Here is a 17,618-nt window from a genome sequence, read left to right as displayed (position 1 = left end):
TTTCCAAGGATTCTGACTGAAGACACAAAACTAACAGAACAGTTCTCAATACAATTATTTTATGGCATATTCCTATCCCGCTGAAGTTCAGCATTATGTTTCTGACAAAGTGATATTTACAGTAATATCAAAATATGCGTAGGCGTACTTTATATTTATAGGTATTTCTGAAGAAAAAACTTCGAATTTTAAAATATACTTCCAGTCATTTTCAACCATTTTCAATAATTATTACTACTGGGGATGATTTCATTTCATCATTTGTAAAATGCGTACTATAGTGAAAGTGCACATGTCAGTATTTTCGTAAATTACGACATTAATGCGAGTCCCATTGAGCGCGCAACTTCTGGCCTCTATCGGGTGCTGGTGCTGGAGTAAGATATTATTTGTTGTCGGAGCGGAGTCGGCTATGTTCGGCTTTGCGTGACGTCACGCGTGGTGCTAGATGGCGGTGAATCTTATTAGGCCTCCCTACGGCCCACCGAGCTGGGTGGTTCGGCCGCGCGTTGCCGGTGTTAACCGAGTTCACCCGAGTAACTTGATATCTCCTGTAACCGTTATATTATGCTGTAACTGTTACAAACGCGTACTTGTTAAAAATACTCGTTACGTTATTTACTAGCCATCACTATATACTGATAACCACCACCGGGAAAAAACCGGTCTATGTGATAATTTTGATGTGCCTTAAAAAATCGGTCGACTTTTTACTGGCCGTCCAAAACTTGCTTGTGGGTAAGCCGTCTAAGTCGTCGCAACTTCGTTACAGGATAAAAGTTAGGCCTATTTTTAAATAAGGAGTTCACTCAAACCGTGTAAATATGAATACTTTTACACCCATATAAACACTGTAAAATGTACTGGTATACGGTATAAATACGTATAATTATTATTCTAAATCAGGAAACAGTATTAGTTGAATAAATTTCAAATACCGCCACATTGCATATATCACTTCTTTGGTACCCTTTTTCATTGCAACAACCTAAAAATGTAGGAAGATGTCTTATTTTAAAGTGGAAATGATGGATTGAAATATCATGCTTTCGTATATACATTGTTAGGAATTGCCGCAAAGGCCTTGGTCAAGGTCAGTGGTAGAGTCTAAATATCGCATTTGTTTGCAATAATCACAACTGTATTTGGAAGGAGCATATTATGTGGAAATGAGATAAGTTTAGGGGATTATGGTCCACATTTTTTTCTTTGCCGGAAAATTTACCTAATGTTTGTAGAAGTTATGTTACTTCTTGTTAATAAGAAGGTTTCATTTGACTAGTGATACCATGACGTCATTAACACTTCCAAGGGCGTCATTTGGACATCATAGCTAAACATCAAAAAAACACGTTACATAGGTAAATGATAACATGTATTTTTTTTTGTCAGTTTCTCGCATGGAATGAAGTGTAAAACGTGTAGTCACCTTTGTCTATGTATGCTACTATGAACTATCCTTAAGAAGTAAGCCGTCTTTTCTTCATTTGATTCCCCCTCCCACTTTTTACCATCATTGGTTTTTTCCGGTTATTTAAGAGATTTTAACAGGAGCGTACAGCATGTCACATTAGTTGTACACATGGGAGAGTTTATGAACACATTGATGTCAAGTATACTTCTCTGTGCCAGGAGTAATCCGTTGTTTAAAGAAAAGGGGAAAAGTTGGACTGACCTTGGTTGGTCCTGTAGAAGTGGATGTATTATATAGTAGTTGTTTTTCTTGTTGAAGTATTTTGTAAACAGTACCATTTTTAAAAACCTGTTGGATTGTTTTTCGCACGGTTTTGTTCACTTTTAGATGCTGTTACTGTTTTTGTGGGTGGGTGAATTTTGCGTGTAATATCGATTACGCTGTTATTAAAACGATTCACTTATTTTCTTGTGTTTATCAGCGACAAGAGAGAAAAAATAACCTAAAATTATTTTCGCTCTATAAATGCTTGCTCAGATTGAACAGCATTATTTTCTTGAATGCACAAGGTAACCTGTGTACTGTCATCTCGGAATTAATGTTTCATTCCAATTCATACATTTATTTGGACAGTAGCTTTACGGTGCTATTATTGGTGGTGTTTCGCAAATTATATGGGATTTGGTATTAATAATTTTATCTCCGTTTTGTAATAACGATACATGTATTAAAGTACATTGCTGTTTTTGGTTTTGACTAATTTTTTATTTGTGTTTACATCTATGTAAAGAATTGTCAACATTCGGTTTGTGACCGTCTTGTGCGAATTGTTGTCTGCCAGTTAGTATTTATGCAAGCATGGAATGTGAGAGACTGTTGTGTGTTTCTAGATTTGTACCAATGTATGATTTTTCAGGGTAAAGATATTATTCATTCACAAGGTTTTAAAATGCATCAGTTTATCTTAGAGGTTTTTCAATGTCAAGTTGTTATGCTTCAGAATGACAACTTGAAATATTGATCAGTTTTCCACTACACACCTGTCGTATGACTGACTTTTTCCATTTTTCTTCTCTCTACTTTTATACACGCACTTCTGTCAATTAACTAACTTTTATTTGTTTAATTGTTCCATGCCCTCTGATGCTGTCATCCATATTTTCATGACGAAAACAGAATTTATCTGTGCTGTCCTAAAATAATTCATCTATCATTCCTTCATTTTCTCAGAATTTTCTTAATTCTGTTATTTTCTTTTGAGAATTCCAAATTGTAAATGTTTTCCCAAATAAAAGTGCTCTGTTCTTGGTGTTATCAAATTTCTGTACGTTTTTTGAATTATGAGTCTTATCTTGTTGGTAAAATTTGAATTATTCTGCGAGTGGTTTCAGTTAGGTAAACAATGTTTAGAAGATAGGTTCGTTTATATCTGTTATGGCAGTACATGGAAGATGGTTGAACATTACATTATTAACCGTAGTATTCAATAATAATCATGTTATTGGTTTATGTCCCACTAACTACTTTGATGGAGATGTCCCTTAGTGTTTATGTTGAGGTAAAGAGGTGTTGGACCTTAGGCTATAGGCTAAATTAGGCCTATTTTATGACGTCTGGGCGGTGGAATAGCATAGAGAAAGATCTAAAGATTAATTCTCTAGTGTAAAATTGTACACTTCCTGATACAAAAAGTGATCGTCTGAAAACTTCGTAGTCGTAGAGGACAAGCCCAATCAAAAGGTTGAAGCACATTATCATAGAGATATCTTGGCTAGTTGAGACATGGAACTTTACTTATACTTTGCAAATAAAAGATCTGTTTGGGCATCATCCTCAGATTATTGCTTACGGTTTTGAATTTCTAAAAGAAAGTCATACTGTTGTTCCACACTGAAAAAAATACATTTGTCACCATCTTGCCTACCTATCCCATCAGAAACTCATACAAGAGGTGGTAAAGATTGGAAGAAATTGTTGTAAAGTGGTAAACTTTAAAGACTGGAGAATGTTAGGAAAATTGGAAAACACAAGAGGCCTATAACTCTGTAAAACTCGCAGACGGTGGGTGCCAGTGAGGTAATTTGACTGTTTTGAACTAACAATAGAATTGTTGTCAGTTGTCAGTCACAGCAGTGTTGAAAATGTAATGTATATTACACACACCTACACCCACCCACCCATCTTTTGAAGCCTGACGCCCTATGCCTTGTTAGTTATGTATACTGTAATTAGACCAACAATCTGTCATTTTCCAGAACGTAATGAAAGCCGAACAATTGCACTGCAAACAATTAAAGCATGTAAGCTACACACCTTATGCCTTGGTTTTTTTCAGGATATAGGCCTACACTGTGAAGATCAATATTCCGTTGTTTACAAGAACCTAACCTGGGCAGTTCAGTGGAAAAAGAATAATTTACATACCCACTAACAATCCCAACCCCTATGATGGATGAACTGTTTATGCATCACGAATCTATCTGAACTTACTTGCAAACTAGATTTTATCTAAGGCTTTATACACATGAAAATTAACTTTGTGGTCATTTATTGGACTGAAAATCCTGGAAACTGTATCAAAATGCATTTAATATATTTTAATAATGTTGGAACATATTGGCTTTTGTTGATTTGTCAGTAGTAGTTTAATATTTTCAGAAAGAGAAGAGAGTTGGGGTGTGAAGAAACCATATGTAATCGCTGAGAATGAGCACATAACACCACAGTTGGCAAGAAACAATAGAGGCATCTCCAGTAGTGAACCAGTATAACTTAGGTCTGAAAACAATACATGTGGTGCTACAGTTTGGTACTTTGGATGGCTTTGGATTCCACACAGTGAGAGAATGTTGCAAAATGATGTGGAACAATACCTAAAGTAGCATAAAGAAGAGATCTTTCCTTTATGATTGCCAGGGTCACACCAGCCCACCCCTGGAAGTATTCTTATATAAAAGAAAAATGGAGGGTATATGAACCTGATAAATAAGACCATTTTCTGTGGTCCTGCTGGCCAGCTTGTGTTAACTGCGATGAAAGACATGTTTTCTATTGTATGCAATTGAGTTTGCATAATGTGTGTCCTTCGGTAAGAATAAGAAAATCGTGCAGTTCAATTTTTTTCATATACGGTATGCCAGATAAGTTAACCTTACTTTTTGTCACATTTCAGCTGGACTCCAGGGAATACTACAGGCCTGTTGGCTGCTTTGCTTCCCTAACCTTTTAGCTATGCCCCCAGAATCCCTTTGCTTACCTCCAGACCAATGATCATGTCCAGATCTTAGTCTATCCAGACCAATGGTCTTCTTCAGACCATATCTTAACCTATCCAGACCAATATTCTAACCTATCCAAGAGTTTTCTGTCCTCTTTAATTCTCAAATGTTGGCAACCATTGTTTATTGCTAGACGTATGAACAGTGTCATGTTGGATCTCTAACCTATCTTCTGCAAAATGCTCAGTGGTAGTTTCACCCTAACAATGGAAACTGTTACTTGAATGAATGAATACTGATCTGCATTTAGGCCAGTCGTCCAGGTGGCAGATTCCCTATCTGTTGCTTTCCTAGCCTTTTCCTAAATGATTTCAAAGAAATTTGAAATTTATTGAACATCTCCCTTGGTAAGTTATTCCAATCCCTAACTCCGCTTCCTATAAATGAATATTTGCCCCAGTTTGTCCTCTTGAATTCCAACTTTATCTTCATATTGTGATCTTTCCTACTTTTATAAACGCCACTCAAACTTATTCGTCTACTAATGTCATTCCACGCCATCTCTCCGCTGACAGCTCGGAACATACCACTTAGTCGAGCAGCTCTTCTTCTTTCTCTCAATTCTTCCCAACCCAAACTTTGCAACATTTTTGTAACGCTACTCTTTTGTCGGAAATCACCCAGAACAAATCGAGCTGCTTTTCTTTGGATTTTTTCCAGTTCTTGAATCAGGTAGTCCTGGTGAGGGTCCCATACACTGGAACCATACTCTAGTTGGGGTCTTATATGCCCTCTCCTTTACATCCTTCCTACAACCCCTAAACACCCTCATAACCACGTGCAGAGTTCTGTACCCTTTATTTACAATCCCATTTATGTGATTACCCCAATGAAGATCTTTCCGTATATTAACACCCAGATACCTACAATGATCCCCAATAGGAACTCTCACCCCATCAATACAGTAATTAAAACTGAGAGGACTTTTCCTATTTGTGAAACTCACAACCTGACTTTTAACCCTGTTTATCAACATACCATTGCCTGCTGTCCATCTCACAACATTTTCGAGGTCACGTTGCAGTTGCTCACAGTCTTCTAACTTATTTATCACTCTATAGAGAATAACATCATCCGTAAAAAGCCTTACCTTCGATTCCACTCCTTTACATATATCGTTTATATATATAAGAAAACATAAAGGTCCGATAATACTGCCTTGAGGAATTCCCCTCTTAATTATTACAGGGTCAGATAAAGCTTCACCTACTCTAATTCTCTGAGATCTATTTTCTAGAAATATAGCAACCCATTTGGTCACTCTTTTGTCTAGTCCAATTGCACTCATTTTTGCCAGTAGTCTCCCATGATCCACCCTATCAAATGCTTTAAACAGGTCAATCGCGATACAGTCAATTTGACCTCCAGAATCCAAGATATCTGCTATATCTTGCTGGAATCCTACAAGTTGAGCTTCAGTGGAATAACCTTTCCTAAAACCGAATTGCCTTCTATCGAACCAGTTATTAATTTCACAAACATGTCTAATATAATCAGAAAAAATGCCTTCCCAAAGCTTACATACAATGCATGTCAAACTTACTGGCCTGTAATTTTCAGCTTTATGTCTATCACCCTTTCCTTTATACACAGGGGCTACAATAGCAACTCTCCATTCATCTGGTATAGCTCCTCCGACCAAACAATAATCAAATAAGTACTTCAGATATGGTACTCTATCCCAACCCATTGTCTTTAGTATATCCCCAGAAATCTGATCAATTCCAGCCACTTTTCTAGTTTTCAACTTTTGTATCTTACTGTAAATGTCATTGTTATCATATGTAAATTTTATTACTTCTTTGGCCTTAGTCTCCTCCTCTATCTCGACATTATCCTTGTAACCAACAATCTTTACATACTGCTGACTGAATACTTCTGCCTTTTGAAGATCCTCACATACACACTCCCCCTGTTCATTAATTATTCCTGGAATGTCCTTCTTGGAACCTGTTTCTGCCTTAAAATACCTATACATACCCTTCCATTTTTCACTAAAATTTGTATGACCGCCAATTATGCTGGCCATCATGTTATCCTTAGCTGCCTTCTTTGCTAGATTCAATTTTCTAGTAAGTTCCTTCAATTTCCCCTTACTTCCACAGACATTTTTAACTCTATTTCTTTCCAGTCTGCACCTCCTCCTTAGTATCTTTATTTCTCTATTATAATAAGGTGGGTCTTTACCATTCCTTACCACCCTTAAAGGTACGAACCTGCTTTTGCATTCCTCAACAATTTCTTTAAACCCATCCCAGAGTCTGTTTACATTTTTATTAACCGTTTTCTACCGATCATAGTTACGTTTTAGAAACTGCCTCATGCCTGCTTTATCAGCCATATGGTACTGCCTAATAGTCCTACTTTTAAGACCTTCCTTTCTATCGCATTTATTTTTAACTACCACAAAAACAGCTTCATGATCACTAATACCATCTATTACTTCAGTTTCCCTATGGAGCTCATCTGGTTTTATCAGCACCACATCCAGGATATTTTTCCCTCTGGTTGGTTCCATCACTTTCTGAATCAGCTGTCCTTCCCATATTTGCCATTTGTTGGTCATGCTTCCTGTCGTTCGCATTTCCTTCGCAATTGACATCTGGCAAATTCAGATCTCCCGCTACAGTCACATTTTTTTCCATGTCGTTTCCCACATAGCTGACTATCCTATCAAATAATTCTGAATCCGTGTCAGTGCTACCCTTTCCTGATCTGTACACTCCAAATATATCAAGTTGCCTATTGTTGTTGTTTGAGTCATCAGTCCATAGACTGGTTTGATGCAGCTGTCCACGCCACCCTATCCTGTGCTAACCTTTTCATTTCTACGTAACTATTGCATCCTACATCTGCTCTAATCTGCTTGTCATATTCATACCTTGGTCTACCACTACCATTCTTACCACCTACACTTCCTTCAAAAACCAACTGAACAAGTCCTGGGTGTCTTAAGATGTGTACTATCATTCTATCTCTTCTTCTCGTCAAATTTAGCCAAATCAATCTCCTCTCACCAATTCGATTCAGTATCTCTTCATTCGTGATTCGATCTATCCATCTCACCTTCAGCATTCTTCTGTAACACCACATTTCAAAAGCTTCTATTCGCTTTCTTTCTGAGCTAGTTATCGTCCATGTTTCACTTCCATACAATGCCACGCTCCACACGCAAGTCTTCAAATACATCTGTCTAATTCCGATATCAATGTTTGAAGTGAGCAAATTTCTTTTCTTAAGAAAGCTCTTCCTTGCTTGTGCTAGTCTGCATTTTATGTCCTCCTTACTTCTGCCATCGTTAGTTATTTTACTACCCAAGTAACAATATTCATCTACTTCCTTTAAGACTTCATTTCCTAATCTAATATTTCCTGCATCACCTGCCTTCGTTCGACTGCACTCCATTACTTTTGTTTTGGACTTATTTATTTTCATCTTGTACTCCTTACCCAAGACTTTATCCATACCATTCAGCAACTTCTCGAGATCTTCTGCAGTCTCAGATAAAATAACAATATCATCGGCAAATCTCAAGGTTTTGATTTCTTCTCCTTGGACTTTGATTCCCTTTCCAAATTTCTCTTTGATTTCCTTTACTGCCTGTTCTATGTAAACATTGAAAAGGAGAGGGGACAAACAGCGGCCTTGCCTCACTCCTTTCTGGATTGCTGCTTCTTTTTCAAAGCCCTCGATTCTTATTACTGCAGACTGATTTTTATACAGATTGTAGTTAATTCTTCGTTCTCGGTATCTGATCCCTATCATCCTCAGAATCATAAATAGCTTGGTCCAATCAACATTATCGAATGCCTTTTCTAGATCTACGAATGCCATGTACGTGGGCTTGTCGTTCTTGATTCTATCCTCTAAGATCAGACGTAAAGTCAGGATTGCTTCACGTGTTCCTACATTTCTTCTGAAGCCAAATTGATCTTCTCCCAACTCAGCTTCAACTTGTTTTTCCATTCTTCTGTAAATAATACGTGTTAAAATTTTGCAGGCATGAGATACTAAACTAATGGTGCGGTAGTTTTCACACCTGTCAGTACCGGCTTTCTTGGGTATAGGTATAACAACATTCTTCCGAAAATCGGATGGGACTTCTCCTGTCTCATACATCTTGCACACTAAATGAAATAACCTTGCCTTGCTGGTTTCTCCTAAGGCAGTCAGTAATTCAGAAGGAATGTCATCAATTCCAGGTGCCTTGTTCCTATTGAGGCCACTCACAGCTCTGTCAAACTCGGACCTCAAAATTGGGTCTCCCATTTCATCAGCATCAACAGCCTCTTCAAGTTCCAGAACCAAATTATCTACATCTTTAACTTCATACAACTGTTGGATATGCTCCTGCCATCTTTCTGCTTTGTCTTCTTTCCCTAGAAGTGGCTTTCCATCTGAGCTCTTAATATTCATACACCTAGATTTCCTTTCTCCAAAGGTTTCCTTGATTTTCCTGTATGCAGCACCTACCTTGCCCAGGACCATACAGCCTTCGACACCTTTGTGCTTCTCCTTCAGCCATTCTTCCTTAGCTACCTTGCACTTTCTGTCCACTTCATTCTTTAATCGCCTGTATTCTTTTCTGCCCTCTTCATTTCTAGCATTCTTGTATTTTCGTTGTTCATCAATCAGGTCTAGTATCTTCTGAGTTATCCACTGATTCTTAGTTGACCTTTTCTTCCTTCCTAACATTTCTTCAGCAACCCTACTGACTTCATTTTTCATGACTCTCCACTCTTCCTCTATAATGTTTCCTTCAGCCTTTTCATTTAGTCCTTGTGCAACATGTTCCTTGAAACAATCCCTCACACTCTTTTCTTTCAACTTGTCTAGATCCCACCTTTTTGCATTCTTTCCTTTCTTCAATTTCTTCAACTTCAGATGGCATTTCATGACCAACAAGTTGTGGTCAAAGTCCACGTCTGCTCCTGGGAAAGTTTTGCAATCCAACATCTGGTTTCTGAATCTCTGCCTAATCATAATGACGTCTATTTGATACCTTCCAGTGTCTCCAGGTCTCGTCCACGTATACAGCCGTTGTTTGTGGTGTTTGAACCAAGTATTGGCAAGAACTAAATTATGATCAGTGCAGAATTCAACCAGCCGACTTCCTCTTTCGTTCCTTTGTCCCAATCCAAATTCTCCTACTGTACTACCTTCTCTTCCTTGGCCTACCACTGCATTCCAGTCTCCCATCACAATTAGATTCTCGTCACCTTTTACATATTGTTTTAAATCTTCTATCTCCTCATATATTCTTTCGATTTCTTCATCATCCGCTGAACTAGTAGGCATATAGACCTGCACTATTGTGGTGGGCATTGGTTTGGTGTCTATCTTGACGACAATAATTCTTTCACTATGCTGGTCGTAGTAGCTTACCCGCTGCCCTATATTCTTATTCATTATTAAACCAACTCCTGCATTTCCCCCGTTTGATTTTGTGTTGATAATTCGGTAGTCACCTGACCAAAAATCTTGTTCTTCCTGCCAACGTACTTCACTTATACCAACTACATCTAACTTTAGCCTATCCATCTCCCTTTTCAGATTCTCTAACCTACCACAACGATTCAAACTTAACATTCCACGCTCCGACTCGCGGAATGTCAGTATCCATCTTCCTGATGATCGCCCCCTCTCGTGTAGTCCCCACCTGGAGATCCGAATGGGGGACTAGTTTACCTCCGGAATATTTTACCCGGGAGGAAGCCATCATCAGTACATCATTCATACAGAGAGAGCTGCATGTCCTCGGGAGTTAGTTACGGCTGTAGTTTCCCGTTGCTTTCAGCCGTGTAGCAGTATCAATACAGCTAAGCCATGTTGAGTATTATTACAAGGCCGTATCAGTCAATCATCTAGACTGCCGCCCTTGCAACTACCGAAAGGCTGCTACCCCCCTTTCGATGAACCATTCGTTAGTCTGGTCTCTCAACAGATACCCATCCGATATGATTGCACCTGCGGCTCGGCTATCTGCATCATTGGGACACGCAAGCCTCCCCACCGCGGCAAGGTCACATGGTTCGCAGAGGAGGTAGTTGCCTATTATCTTCAGAAATGAGCCTTACACCTAGAATTTCATGTGTCTCATCTTTAACTTTTTCATAGCTTACAAATTCTTCTTTCACCAGAATGAACACTCCCCCTCCCACCATTCCTATCCTATCTCTATGATACACACTCCAGTGCGGTGAGAAGTACTCCTAAGTACGCTTAATCATTACATTTCACTGCCACAAGACACATTATTTTTGCTGTGTTGTGTTAAGTAAAATTGTTAAATACACTGGACACTGACACCTCGAAGAAACCAGATAAGGAAGAAATATATGATACTGAGAAAGATACAGATGAAAACTCAGTCTTCACTGCCCAATTTCAGTCAGTAAATTGCAGTTGCCAGAATGCAGGAAAAAAAAAAGTGGAAGCAGTGTACGCAGTACAAGGTTGCCTTAAAGCCAAATTTGGAATTGAAATTACTGAGGAAGGTGTTTGAAAGAAATGACAAAACATGACAACGCACATCAAAAAGACGAGAGATATGAAGAGAACTGGCAATAAAAGATTTATACTAAAAGGCTGGGAACAGCGAATCTTGAAATTTATTGAAGATGAAAATAACCCCATTTGGCCGTATGGGAGGTAAGTGCAATTATTTGAAGTTGAATTTATATTTTGCTTTGTTATTGATGAAGATTATGATGACTGGGTTATTGTTGTAAAATGAATTGTAAAATATTTTTACTGAAAAAGTCATCTGAAAATAACTTGTAGGAATGTATGAAACAATAAATCAAAAGGAATGAAAGGTCTACAGTAAAGTCTACTGTATCAATTCTGTCATAATTGTTTTTAGAACAATCACAGCTGTACTGCCACTGTGCAGCTGTAACAGGAGTAGTCTGCATTTGCTACTGAAACTGTGTCAAAGATGAACACTCAGTTTAGTTATCTTCTTGATTTCTCTTCAGTGAAAGTGAACCCGCAGATGATGCAAATACTTCTCACCCATCAGGGCTACATTCTGCAGGAAAAAGGAATCCCAAAAATGATGGATGAAGGCTTTCATTGGAAGCAATGGACCTTTGGTTTTATTGCAACAGTTGCAAGTTTTCTGGTTGCATAAAGATTCTTTCGCGTCGGTTGCTCTACCAATTGAGCTATGGTGGCCTTCTTTGCTTGAAAACTGAGAAAGACAGCATGACAATTAAACTGAACATTATCCAAATACCGGGAATTTATTTTGGCTCTTGTTTTAATCATTGTTGAAGACATGTTTTTGATATTCCATTGATATTTCAGACATAATCTAGGAGTGATTTAAGAGTTAGCAAGTATTTGTAAACTCTCAAAGAAAAACAAAATGATGTAAAACAATTACAGTGAAATGATTAAGTAAAATGAACTATTTTACCTAATTATTTAAATTGAAAAATCTTTTTTCTTCTTTCTTTTTGTTTTTCCCCTAGTGGTTTAACATCCCACTAACATATGGAAAGTTTTTGGCAACTTAAGGATGGGAAATGGCCTTAATTAAGTTACAGCTCCAGAATTTGCCTGGTGTAAAAAAATGGGAAACCATGAAAAATCATTTTCAGGGCTGTCGACGGTGGGATTCAAACCTACCATCTTCCGAATGCAAGCTCACAGCTTCACAAATCTAACCACGTGACAAATTCACTTTGAAAAATTAATTTAACTAAGTAGCCTATATAGAGGGATAGATTGACAGATACGATAAGACTGCCATATAAATAGAAAGATGGATAGAGGTATAAAGATGAAAGAATCGTGTGCAAACAAGAGTAGGACATACATACATGGATGGATGGATTGATTATATATGTATAAGAGAAAGAATCATTTGGAAATGAGAGTCTGATATAGACACAATGGTTGTTAGTTGGATTGATAGAAAGAAAGGTGGATGGTTGAAAAGATAGAGGTAAAAATAAGAGAAAGAATCATGAGCAAATGTGTGATAGACGTAGGTAGGTTTGTGGACGGACTGACAGAGATACAAAGAATCTCAACCAAATGAAATATACTGTAGAGTAGATATAAATATTAAGAGAGTACTGTATGAGGTATTCTACCTACTTATAGCTGAAAATTGTGAATGATCCTTGCTATTTCATCCCTTCTTTGCTGTGCTCTCAACTGTGCTCTCAGCTGTGCCATTCCAGCTCCATAGCTGTGTTCTTTGAAATCCAGCATATTCCATGGCTCCCCTTTGAGGTTTTCATCACTATTTGCGACATTACACGGTATAAAACAGCTTAAAACATGTGAGGGAACCTTGTCAGTTCTCAAAAGTATTTTGTTTTCCAGATAAGGAAATTGCTGCTTTATGTGTCCAAAGCACTTTTCAATTATTACTCTTTCTTGTGTAATGCATTTATTACCTATAAAGTTTCCGTTCCTTTGTAACAGCATCTATATAGGGGTCATGAGTTATGGATTGATCCATACCCACTATCTCCCAGGACGACTGCAGATGCTCTGCTCCATTCACTTCTGTAAATGAAGTTCTGCAGAATTATGGGTAGCTTGAATATTGAGACTGTGGAATCCTTTCTTCTGAATATATTCATCTGGTAGGACTGATGGTTTCTTCACTGGAACGTGGGTACTGTCATTTTCACCAGTAGCTAAATGAAAGGCTTATTTCTCTTGCCACCTAGGTTTTTCTTGCTGTAGTTGTTCGTCAGATGAAGGGAATTTTATCCAAATGTGTAAGTTATGCACTATAGTCCTGGATCTCCAATATAGCAAAGGAGTATTCTCTCATTCTCTCACTTTTCATCAAAGCTCGACCTCTGGCTATGAAATTCACTTCTCAAAAAATGATCTGTTATCCTCTCAACATTTTTCTGATTCAACGTATATAGCACAAATTAGTCTTCATGACAAAAATCTCTCCTACCTTTTTACATTATTTTTGCGTGGAAACTGCCATTTTAAACCATTTTGCACAACTGAGATTCTCCTACTGATCAGACTCACAAAATTTGTACTTTAAACTCTGCTGCAAGAGTTAGAATTAAGGTTTTTCTGCAAGAGTTAGAATTAAGGTTTTGCTGCAAGAGTTAGAATTAAGGTGTATTGTTACCAAATTCCTTGTTGGCACTCAGGCAGTGAGCTTGAACTCACATGGATTCATCCCATGAGTCTAAACTTGTATAATCACCTATATTATCGATATGAGTCTGACTTTGAACTTACCGTCACTGGTTCCATTCAAAATTGTTCAGTCACTTCACATGTAAAGGATGTTGTTATTATGCTTCTCTAAACATTGCCATGCAGTGCGGCTTTGATGTTTCTTGCCTTGTGCTGCCGATTCAATGACAGCTTCAGTAGACTAGGCGGAAATATTCTTTGATTTATGCCACACCAGTGAGAGCCCTGAGGTATCTAATGAATACCTGAGAATGCTGGATGACTGTTTCTTGTGAGCTCTACATGGAATGACGCTCTGGATTGCGGTATCTTGTCATGTTGTTTCATATTTTGCTACGCTTGAAAACTTGGGTGCTGTTCTTAGTGTTGTGTCAAAAGTTATCATGTGGAGACTGTGAGAAGATAGTACTTCTCAGTTGATCAAAGCATAATATAAATATGAAGTGAGCAACAACTTGATGCAAATAAACACTGCAGTGCAGAAAGAGAACTGACAACTCTGCTTCCTCTTGCCATCTCACTCACTCATAGGCAGCCCTTTGAGTTGCCAGTTATTAACCTGTAGAGAAGCACAATAATAAAGAGTTTCGTTCAAATTACTTTACATTCTACAGGTTAAAACAGAAGGTAAAATGTACTAAAAACAACTTGGCCTGCGAGGGAAGTCACTGAACTTGTTCGCTTTTCTCTGGCTGATAGATGGCATTCTCGGGGCTAATGATGTTATTTATCATCTCCTGCGTGACAAATTGAGATAATACTAAGTAGAGGGAAATTCTGGATGGTCTACTATAATACTGACAGGTTTCATGAAAAGCAGGTTAGCAGTTTTTGTGTTTATTCAATCTAGACAGACAGACTGAGAGACAAAACTTTCAAAAATGATGGTGGTTTGTCTCAGCATCAAAAAGCAAATGCACTGACATACACTACATTTTTATTGTGTTACTGCAGTAAGATTAATCACCTTCCTTTCAACAGGATGCATTGTTAATGAAACCAACAATGGAACTCAAAAGCATTTCCCTGATTGTGATATCGAAGAGGGCAATACTTATTTTAGTGTAACTCGTATTAAGTTTACTACTCTCTGCTTCTACATGGGACACTCAATTCAGATATGAATATTAACCCATTAGTATCCACTGATACCATATGGTATTGGAAAGTAGTAGAAGTTTAACTGCTTGATTTACAAGAGTGGTTTAGTTGGGGTTTTAAACATTTTTTTGACTTGAAGGGACGCATGCACCTCAGGTAGCTTCCAACACCTACGAGTGGTTTGTTGTCTGGAGCAGTCGTGCAAATTCAGGTATGATTCTCAGGAATGAAAATCATCGACGTTCGATACGTATAATATCGCCCACATCATCTATTATTTCTTTCTAATCAGTATATTATAATAACAATGAATCAAAGAAACCTTGTGTAACATCTGAATTTCAACATTGTTAATTGTGAGAGCACAGCAACGCCCCTACTATGTCTTACAAGTTATAAACTTCATATTTGGTCCGTATTATCAATGTTAATGGGCTTGTTAAATTATAGAAAAGTCCCATCTTTCCAAGTTCAGCAAATTAAGCATAGGTGAAATAGAAGAATTTATTCATATTCTAAAATTCACATTGAGTAACAATTTCTTCACTTTCAATAATGTCATTTACCAACAGATAGGTCTTCCCATGGGGTCACCAGCTTCAGGGATCCTTGCGGATATTTACATTGATCATTTAGAACATTCTCACATTATTGGTAAGATGGCAACATCAGCTCCAGTATTCTTACAGCAGCAAGATTATCTACAATATATCACAAAAACCTAACATGTTACAGACATGAAAGGTATTTGGAGTCTCCTTTAAAAATAAAAGAAACAAATTTTTGTTTTCAGAAAATCCACTTAATGGGGGGTGAAAAGAAGTGAGGAAGGAGTTGAATTCTTTATAAGAGTATACATATATCTTAGAAACTGAAGATGTTACAGACGTTAAAACTGGTACTTGGAATCTCCTTTAAAAATAAATAAACACACTTTTTTTGTTGAAAATCCACGTAAGGGGGTGAAATAATAAAAAAGCGGGTGAATTTTTAATATGAGTATCTTCTTCTACAGCTTTTCCCACACCTTTGGGGTCGCACATGTGGATTTGACCCTGTTTTATGGCTGGATGTCCTTGACGCCAACTCTGTGTGTGGGGATGTAATTACTAATGTGTGTTGCTGTTGTGGTTGGTAATGTGGTGTGTTGAGTGAATATGAAGAGGAGAGTGTTAGGACAAACACAAACAACCTGTCCTCGAGCAAGATGAATTAATTACACGCGATTAAAATCCCCGACCCAGCCCGGAATTGAACCCGGAACCCCGTGAACCGAAGGCCTCAACGCTGACCACTCAGCCAAGGAGTGGGGCAGTTTTTAAAATGAGTATGTCTCATAAACATAACATGTTACAGATGTGAAAATTGGTACTTGTAATCCCCTTTAAAAATAAAGAAATACGTACATTTTGTTTCCGGAAAATCAACTTAAGCTGAAGATCCAAAATAAGTGAAGGAGTTTAATACTCTTTTGAGGATACTTATATCACAAAAACTAAGATTTTACAGATGTGAAAATCGGTATTTGGAATTTCATGTAGAAATAAAGAAACCCCTTTTTTTCCCCGACTTAAGAGGACTGTTTCTCACATGTAGAGTTCCATGTCGCATGTTCCAGATTTAGCTCTGCCAGTAGCCTGGTCATCTTAGCCCCAAAAGGCAATGCCACAAACGTGGTTTACAAAGAGGTTGTGGGGTAAATGAAATGCAATTTTTCGGTGAGTCTTTATACTTTAGGGATTTTCAGATAATGTCTTAGTGCAGTACCGAGTAACAATTTTTATCAACTTACCAAATCCTTGCGAGCGAAGCCGTGGATAGCTAGTAGGCAATATTTCTGTGTCAAATGTTGTTGAGATTGTTGCAGGAAAAAAAGTGGGTGAAATTAAAGAGGGCTGTATCGTAAGGTATTAGACTCATGCAGCAACTTGAACATTATCTATTTTATTTATTTACATATTTTACGCCCACATCGGAGCACTTAAATCAATCCATTTGAGTTAATTTCTTGTTTTTCTTCTCCCAGAACTTTCTCATCCTCTCCGACCTGGAACCCCTTTGTGTGTCCGATATAGTATATTGTTTCCGTTCAACTGTGCATACATTATCTATTTATTAAAGCATTGTTGCGAACATTACTTATGGACCTTATAGAGGGGGAAGCAGTGAAGGGAAGGTTCATGAAAGATTAAAAGAAAGTGCAGGAAAGAGTAGCAGTAACTGTTGGACTGTCAGAAAGTTCTGTGGCATGGACTTTTTTAAAAAAAGAGGTAAACCTACGGATTGTCTGTTTGAAACTCCAAACAGAAAAACAATGTGCACAAAGAATGTTACTGGAATGGATGCCTTTATTGTGTTTTTTAATGAATTATATGTTATTTCTGTGCTTGAAAATCATCATATAAGCCACATTTCTTATTTTATAGGAGATAAAACATTATCATCTTGTCATTAAGGTGCTAGGAATATACGATCATATAACCTAACCCTGCTTTCTCGCATTGTAGCAAACCTGCTTCTTTTTCTTATCATCGACTTATTTTACATCACGTTGCTTAGGCTATGAAGCATGCTGTTATGCCAAACCATACATCTACAGTACATCTACAGTGTCGTTAACTTACTTCTACATA

At 37.7% G+C, this 17,618-nt stretch overlaps 1 protein-coding gene across 7 annotated transcripts in view; it reads left to right on the top strand.

The window, feature by feature from the left end:
• Positions 1-1,220: 1,220 nt before the first annotated feature.
• The window catches only part of BtbVII (BTB-protein-VII), a 346,577-nt gene continuing 330,179 nt past the window's right edge, over positions 1,221-17,618 (top strand). For 2 of the 7 annotated variants that reach the window (XM_067147343.2, XM_067147339.2), the window contains exon 1: positions 1,221-1,361. The gene's annotated coding sequence lies outside the window, so the exon portion shown is untranslated. The other 5 variants (XM_067147341.2, XM_067147340.2, XM_068227606.1 and 2 more) reach the window with 5 other exon arrangements.

This window comes from Anabrus simplex, chromosome 5 (genome assembly GCF_040414725.1).
Source record: "Anabrus simplex isolate iqAnaSimp1 chromosome 5, ASM4041472v1, whole genome shotgun sequence".
In the NCBI taxonomy this organism is placed as follows: domain Eukaryota; kingdom Metazoa; phylum Arthropoda; class Insecta; order Orthoptera; family Tettigoniidae; genus Anabrus; species Anabrus simplex.
The sequence above is the reverse complement of the archived record's forward strand: the minus strand, read 5'-3'. Positions and strand labels throughout refer to the sequence as shown.